Source organism: Myotis davidii, unplaced genomic scaffold (assembly GCF_000327345.1).
Source record: "Myotis davidii unplaced genomic scaffold, ASM32734v1 scaffold2454, whole genome shotgun sequence".
Classification (NCBI taxonomy): domain Eukaryota; kingdom Metazoa; phylum Chordata; class Mammalia; order Chiroptera; family Vespertilionidae; genus Myotis; species Myotis davidii.
In genome coordinates, this window is record NW_006285509.1 from 56,784 (window position 1) to 64,052 (window position 7,269).

Sequence of the window (7,269 nt, forward strand, 5' to 3'; positions counted from 1 at the left end):
CGAGAGAGAGAGAGAGAAGAGAGAGAGAGAGAGAGTTAGTTTTAGGTGCATAGGAAAAATCTGGAAAGATGCACATCAAAACATTGATGTGGTAATCTGGGGAAAGTAAGAAGGAATTTGGGATTAGGCAAAAGGGAATTGTATTCCAGTGTGTGGATGCACTATAATTTCTTATTAAAGGACAATTAAGATGTTTCCAGTACTGCATAAATGCCTTTTATATATCTAGTGTAATTGTAAGCTCTATTTTCAGACTGAAGTCTACATGATGTACTTTCTTTACTTAAAAGTATGCATGAGTCGCTATAACAAAAGTAAATTTCTCTTTTAAGCCTCTTTTATTAATAGAAGTAAAAGCAATTAGTCCTTTTAAGATTATGGTTTTACTGCCACTTATGGAATTTGGATCAGAGTTTCAGAATCTTACGCAAGCCCAGGTGGCTGGAGCATTTGGACATTGTTTCAGCTGTCCATTTCCCCCATCAGGTCTGGTGCCTTTTAGCTATTTTTGTGCCACATATGGGTTTGTGAAATTACTTTTATGAATTTTCCCATTGGCATATCTATATGTCTTTTCTCCCCAAATTCTTGCTACTACTTTGCCCTTTCTGTTGTGCCTTTAATTTTATATTCTCAAGGTTGATAATTTTGCATTCTATTTTTTTTCAATTACAGTTGACTTACAATAATTACTTTCTATGTTTTAACCATAGCTAATTTTTTGTGGTTACCTATCATTAATTCTAAAATCAGAAAATAAAAACAACATTCACATTATAATACCATTACATTATTTTATATATCCTATATAATAAAAGCCTAATATGCTAAGTGTCCGATGATTCGTTCAACCATTTGACCAATCGCTATGATGCACACTGACCATAGGGGGCAGATGCTCCAAACAGTAAGTTAGCTTGCTGCTGGGGCAGGATGGGCTGGACACACCCTGGAGCCCTGCTGTGGTCCCTCTGTGGCCTCTAAAATATTTATTATAATTAATTTCCTTTCAATGTGCAGATATGTGCACTGGGACTCTAGTCATATAATGATATGTAGCAATTTATATATTTTTTAATTCGAGCTGAGTTGTGTGCTTAGTTTACTTTCCCTTTCTATGGACCTAATGTCATGAGGACACCACTAAAGAGGGAATATTCCTAGAGTGATGGTTTGTTTTTGTTTTTTTTTCCCAACAAATTATTTTACCATAACCTCAAGAAGCCCATTTCTATCACTTTACTTATGTTATCAAGTTCTTCTATTTTCTGGAAATCTTGTTGGGTTACTCTTTTCTCCTGCTTCTATCAGAAATAGCTGCCTAGCCATAATCCAGGGACATTCTTCCTCTGATTTACTGGGTGGGAGCCATTGCTTTGGGAATCTTATTTCCTTATTCATTCCAGATTACTTTCTCATTTTCAAAAAACAACCTTAAGTGTCTTCTCAAGATTTATGGGAGATTAATTTTAATATATCTAAAAATCTGTAAATGTCTGAGAGTTCCAGTTGCTCCATGTCCTCGCTGACACCAATATTTGTAAATTTTAGCTTTATTGGTACCTGAAGTGGTACTTGGGATATTATTTTTGATTTTTCTGATGGCTGGTGTAATTGAGAATTTTTCATGCTTATTGGAAATTTAGATATGTTTTGTTGTGAAGTGACTGCTCAATTGCTTTGTTCATTTTTAAATGTTTTGCCTCTTGGTTGTAGATCTGTGTAGGGTCTTTATATATTCACAATATGAATCCTGTATGGATATATGTGGATTGTAAATATCTACTCCAAGGCTGTGACTTGTCTTTTTATTTTATTTTTTTCATTTTTTAAAAATCTTTTTTATTGAAAGTATTATCTATATAATACTATATCCCCCTCCCCCTCATTGACCCCTTCTAGCCCGTCCCACACCCCTAACCCAGGCCTTCACCACCTGATTATCTGTGTGCATGGGTTAAGCATATATGCACACATGTTCTTTGATCTCTCCCGCACCACCCAACCCCCACCCATTCGCTCTGAGATTCAACAGTCTGTTCTATGTTTCTATAAATCTGGATGTATTTTGTTCATCAGTTTATTTTGTCCATTAAATTCCACGTGGGAGCCCAGAAATCTATAGCATTTTTATACACAAATAGTGAACTCACAGAAAAAGAGATTTAAAAAGCATTACCATTTACCATTGCAACAAAAAAATTAAGATACCTATGAATAAATTTAACTAAGGAGGTAAAAGACCTGTAGTCTGAAAACTACAGGACGCTGAAAAAAAAAAAAGATAGAGGAAGACATAAACAGATGGTAGAATATATCATGTTCATGGATTGGTAGAATTAACATCATTAAAATGTCCATACTACCCAAAGCAATCTACAGAATCAAAGCACTCTCCATTAAATACCAATGGCATATTTTACAGACCTAGAATGAACTTTCCAAAAATTCATCTGGAATAAAAAAAAAGACCTCAAATAGCTGCAACAATCCTGAGAAAGAAGAACATAGTAGGAGGGATCACATTACCAGATATCAAGCTATATTAAAAAGCCATTGTTCTCAAAACTGCCTGGTACTTGCACAAGAACAGACGTATAAACCAATGGAATAAAATAGAGAACCCATAAATTGACCCAAATCACTATTCTCAATTAATATTTGACAAAGGAGGCAAGAATATACAATGGAGATAAGACACTGTCTTCAATAAATGGTGTTGGGAAAATTGGAAAGATGGCTGCAAAAAAAAAATGAAACTAGATCACCAACTTACAGCATACACAAAATGAACTCAAAATGGTAAAGGACTTAAATGTAAGAAGGGAAACAACAAAATATTGGAGGAATCCACAAGCAGAAAATGTCAGACATATGCCAAAGCAATATCTTCAGTGATACAGCTCCTAGGGCAATGGAAACTAAAGAGCAAATAAACAAATGGGATTACATCAAAATAAAAACATTCTACACAGCAAAAGAAACCACCAAAAAACAATAAGAAAGCCCACTGCATGGGGGAATATATTTGCCAATGTTATCTCCAATAAGGTTTTAATCTCCAACATTTACAGGGAACTCATACAACTTAACAAAAGGAAGATTGACAATCCAATCAAAAAATGGCCAACGGACCTAAATAGATACTTTTTATAAGAGAACATACAGAAGGCCAAGAGACATATGAAAACATGCTAAAAGCCACTAATTATCTGACAGACGTAAATTGAGACGACAATGAGGTACCATCTCACACCTGTCAGAATGGCTATCATCAACAAATCAATAAATGACAAGTAATGGTGAGGATGTGGAGAAAAAGGAACCCTCTTGCACTGTTGGTGGGAATGCAGACTGGTGCAGCCTCTGTGGAGAACAGTATGGAGTTTCCTCAGAAAACTAAAAATGGAACTCCCATTTAACCCAGTGATCCCACTTCTAGGAATATATCCCAAGAAACTAGAAACACCAATAAGAAAGGATATATGCACCCCTATGTTCATAGCAGCACAATTCACCATAGCTAAGATTTAGAAATAGCCTAAGTGCCCATCATCATATAAGTGGATTAAAGAACTGTGGTACATCTACAGAATGGAATACAACACTGATATAAAAAGGAAGGAACTGCTACCATTTACAACAGCATGGATGGACCTGGAGAGCATTATATTTAAGCAAAATAAGTCAGTCAAAGAAAGATAAATATCACATGATCTCACTCATTTGTGAAATATAATGAACAACATAAACTGATGAACAAAAACAGATCCAGAGATAGAGAAGCATCAATCAGACTATCAAGCCTCAGAGGAAAGGCAGGGGAGGGTGGAGGTAAGGGGGAGAGATCAACCAAAGGACTGGTATGCATGCATATAAGCCTAACCAATGGACACAGACACTAGGGTGGTGAGCAGGGTTGTACGGGTCAATGGGGTGATAAGGACACATATAGAATACCTTCCTATCTTATAAAAGAGTAATATGCAAATTAGCCATCACTCCATGACAAAGATGGCGGCCCCCACAGCCAATAGGAGGGAATATGAAAATTGCTGTCACTCCTTGCCAAAATGGCGGCAGCTGGGCCAGGACGCTTGTGTCATCGCCATGGTGACGACGCAGGCATTCTGCCCCAACCTTCTGGTGAACGGCCTCTGGGCCTGCTTGGTTGCTGCTGCTGTTGGGGTGGAGAAACAGAGACACAAGCCTTCAAGGGGCCCTGGCACCCAGAAGACTCAAGCCCCACAGCTGCAGTGTTGCTGGGGTCAGAGGAGCAGAGACAGAAGCCCGCAGGGGAGCCCGGCACCCAGCAGCCCCAAGCCCCATGGCTGTGGTGGTGCTGGGGTCAGAGGAGCAGAGACACAAGCTCACAGGGTCTCCAGACATCCTTCCCGACAAAGCCATGGTGGAAGGGCTGAGGTAGAGGCAGTTAGAGGCGATCAGGCAGGTAGGGGAGAGCAGTTAGGAGGATCAGGCCAGCAGGTCAGACCAGTTAGGGCAGTGGTTCTCAACCTTCTCATGCCGTGACCCTATACTACAGTTCCTCATGTTGTGGTGACCCCCAGTTTCATTGTTACATATTGAACATAATTATATATGTGTTTTCTGATGGCCCGGCACACAGCAGCTCTAAGCTCTGCAGGTGGGTGCTAGGGGTGCTGGAGGCGCTAGGGCCATTGTAGCTGGAGGATCAGAGACACAGCCCGCAGGGGGGCCTGGCACCCAGCAGCCCCAAGCCGCGTGGCCAGCTGCAGAGGTGTTGGGGCCACTGGGGCCGCAGCAGAGACAAACCCACAGGAAACTTGTGGAAAAAGGCAGATACTATCATAACTTTATTGCCCTTTCCACAAGATGAGAAAACTGACCCTGATTTACTTAGTGATATGGCCCACGCCTTTCTACAATCACAGGATATGATATGACCACTCCCAGGAAGGTCTTGTCAGAATACTGTCTCCAGGGAATAATGCTACAATGGCAAATCATCTAAAAGAGGAAACAAGCTTTTGTTGGGTTTATTATGAAGGTCAGAGAACAGGCCACCCTAACATATGCCGTGTTGTTATATTGATGATCTTGAGTTGCAGATGCTTGAAAAACAGCAAATTCAAGGAGAGGCTTTCACTGAAGTCTCCTTATCTGCCTAAAATCGGACCCCCCAAAAAGAGCTTGCATGCCATAGGTCCCCTAAAAGTGTCATCAGCCAGTAAAGACTGACTCCTGTCACAGACAGGAGAGTAGAAGTTGACATCACACCCAAACTTTGTTACAGTGCTGGGGTCAGAGGAGCAGAGACACAAGCTCACAGGGTCTCCAGACATCCTTCCCGACAAAGCCATGGTGGAAGGGCTGAGGTAGAGGCAGTTAGAGGCGATCAGGCAGGTAGGGGAGAGCAGTTAGGAGGATCAGGCCAGCAGGTCAGACCAGTTAGGGCAGTGGTTCTCAACCTTCTCATGCCGTGACCCTATACTACAGTTCCTCATGTTGTGGTGACCCCCAGTTTCATTGTTACATATTGAACATAATTATATATGTGTTTTCTGATGGCCCGGCACACAGCAGCTCCAAGCCCTGCAGCTGTGGTGGCGCTAGGGGTGCTAGGGGTGCTGGAGGCGCTAGGGCCATTGTAGCTGGAGGATCAGAGACACAGCCCGCAGGGGGGCCTGGCACCCAGCAGCCCCAAGCCGCGTGGCCAGCTGCAGAGGTGTTGGGGCCACTGGGGCCGCAGCAGAGACAAACCCACAGGAAACTTGTGGAAAGGCAGATAAACTATCATAACTTTATTGCCCTTTCCACAAGATGAGAAAACTGACCCTGATTTACTTAGTGATATGGCCCACGCCTTTCTACAATCACAGGATATGATATGACCACTCCCAGGAAGGTCTTGTCAGAATACTGTCTCCAGGGAATAATGCTACAATGGCAAATCATCTAAAAGAGGAAACAAGCTTTTGTTGGGTTTATTATGAAGGTCAGAGAACAGGGGGACTCAGACCATCAGGGGAGAGCAGTTAGGGGGATCAGGCCAGCAGGGGAGAGAAGTTAGGGGGATCAGGCGGACAGGCAGGTGAGCGGTTAAGAGCCAACAGTCCCAAGGGGGTCCCAGATTGGAGAGGGTGCAGGCCAGGCTGAGGGATCCTCTCCTGCTCCCATGCATGAATTTCATGTACCAGGCCACTAGTAATCAATAAAAAAATTTAAAAAATAAATTAAAAAAATAATTCTACATGTGAGCGAGTTCATGTGATACCTGTCTTTCTCTGACTGGCTTCTTTTGTAGTAATATCTTCTGCTGAACAGAAGCTTCTAATTTTATAAAGCCCTATGTAAGTTTTTCTCTTTTATGGAAGTGCTCATTTTTTAGTATTTATGAAGTATTTGTTTACCTACAAGACAAAAAATATAGTCTATGATTTACTCTACAAGTTATGTTTGTTATCTTTTCCATTTAGGTCACTTAGGTCTATGCTAATCTTTGATTTGAGGGTGTGGGGTCAGGTAGAAGTCAAGATTTATATTATGCCATTGGGATATATAATTGCTACAGCACCATTTATGGAAAAGACCATCCTATTTATTCTTCAACTTAATTGCAATGGCACGTTTGGTATAAATACACACACACACACACACACACACACACACACACACACATATATTCCTGATTATTTTAAACTGGTAGGGTCTGAATTTTTATTAACTTGCTGAGTATGTATTCTCCATGTGATTTCTGGGTTTCATGACTGTTTAGCAGGGCCATTTTTTTCTAAATTTTAGGCATATTTTGGATTCATTTGTCCAGTTTAATCTTTACTTAACAAGAGCTTGTAATTTTCTGCTGTCTCAAGAAATCAACACCACCTGCAGCAGACCTTTAGCCAGCAGGCATATCAAAACTTCCTCATTTCTTAAAATAACTGTGCTTTTAAATACCGTTAAGAAAACAGAACATAAAAAATATTAGTAGGTCCCTAGCTGGTTTGGCTGAGTGGATAGAATGTCAGCCTGTGGGATGAAGGGTCTCAGGTCCGATTCTGGTCAAGGGCACATGCTGGGGTGTGGGCTCAGTTCCCACTGGGAGTGTTCAGGAGTCAGCCAATCAATAATTCTCTCTCATCATTGATGTTTCTCTCACTCTCACCCTCTCCCTTGCTCTTTGAAATCAATTAAAAATATTCTATCTATCTATCTATCTATCTATCTCTGTATCTGTATCTGTATCTATATCTAGTCTATCTATCTATCTATCTATCTATATCTTCT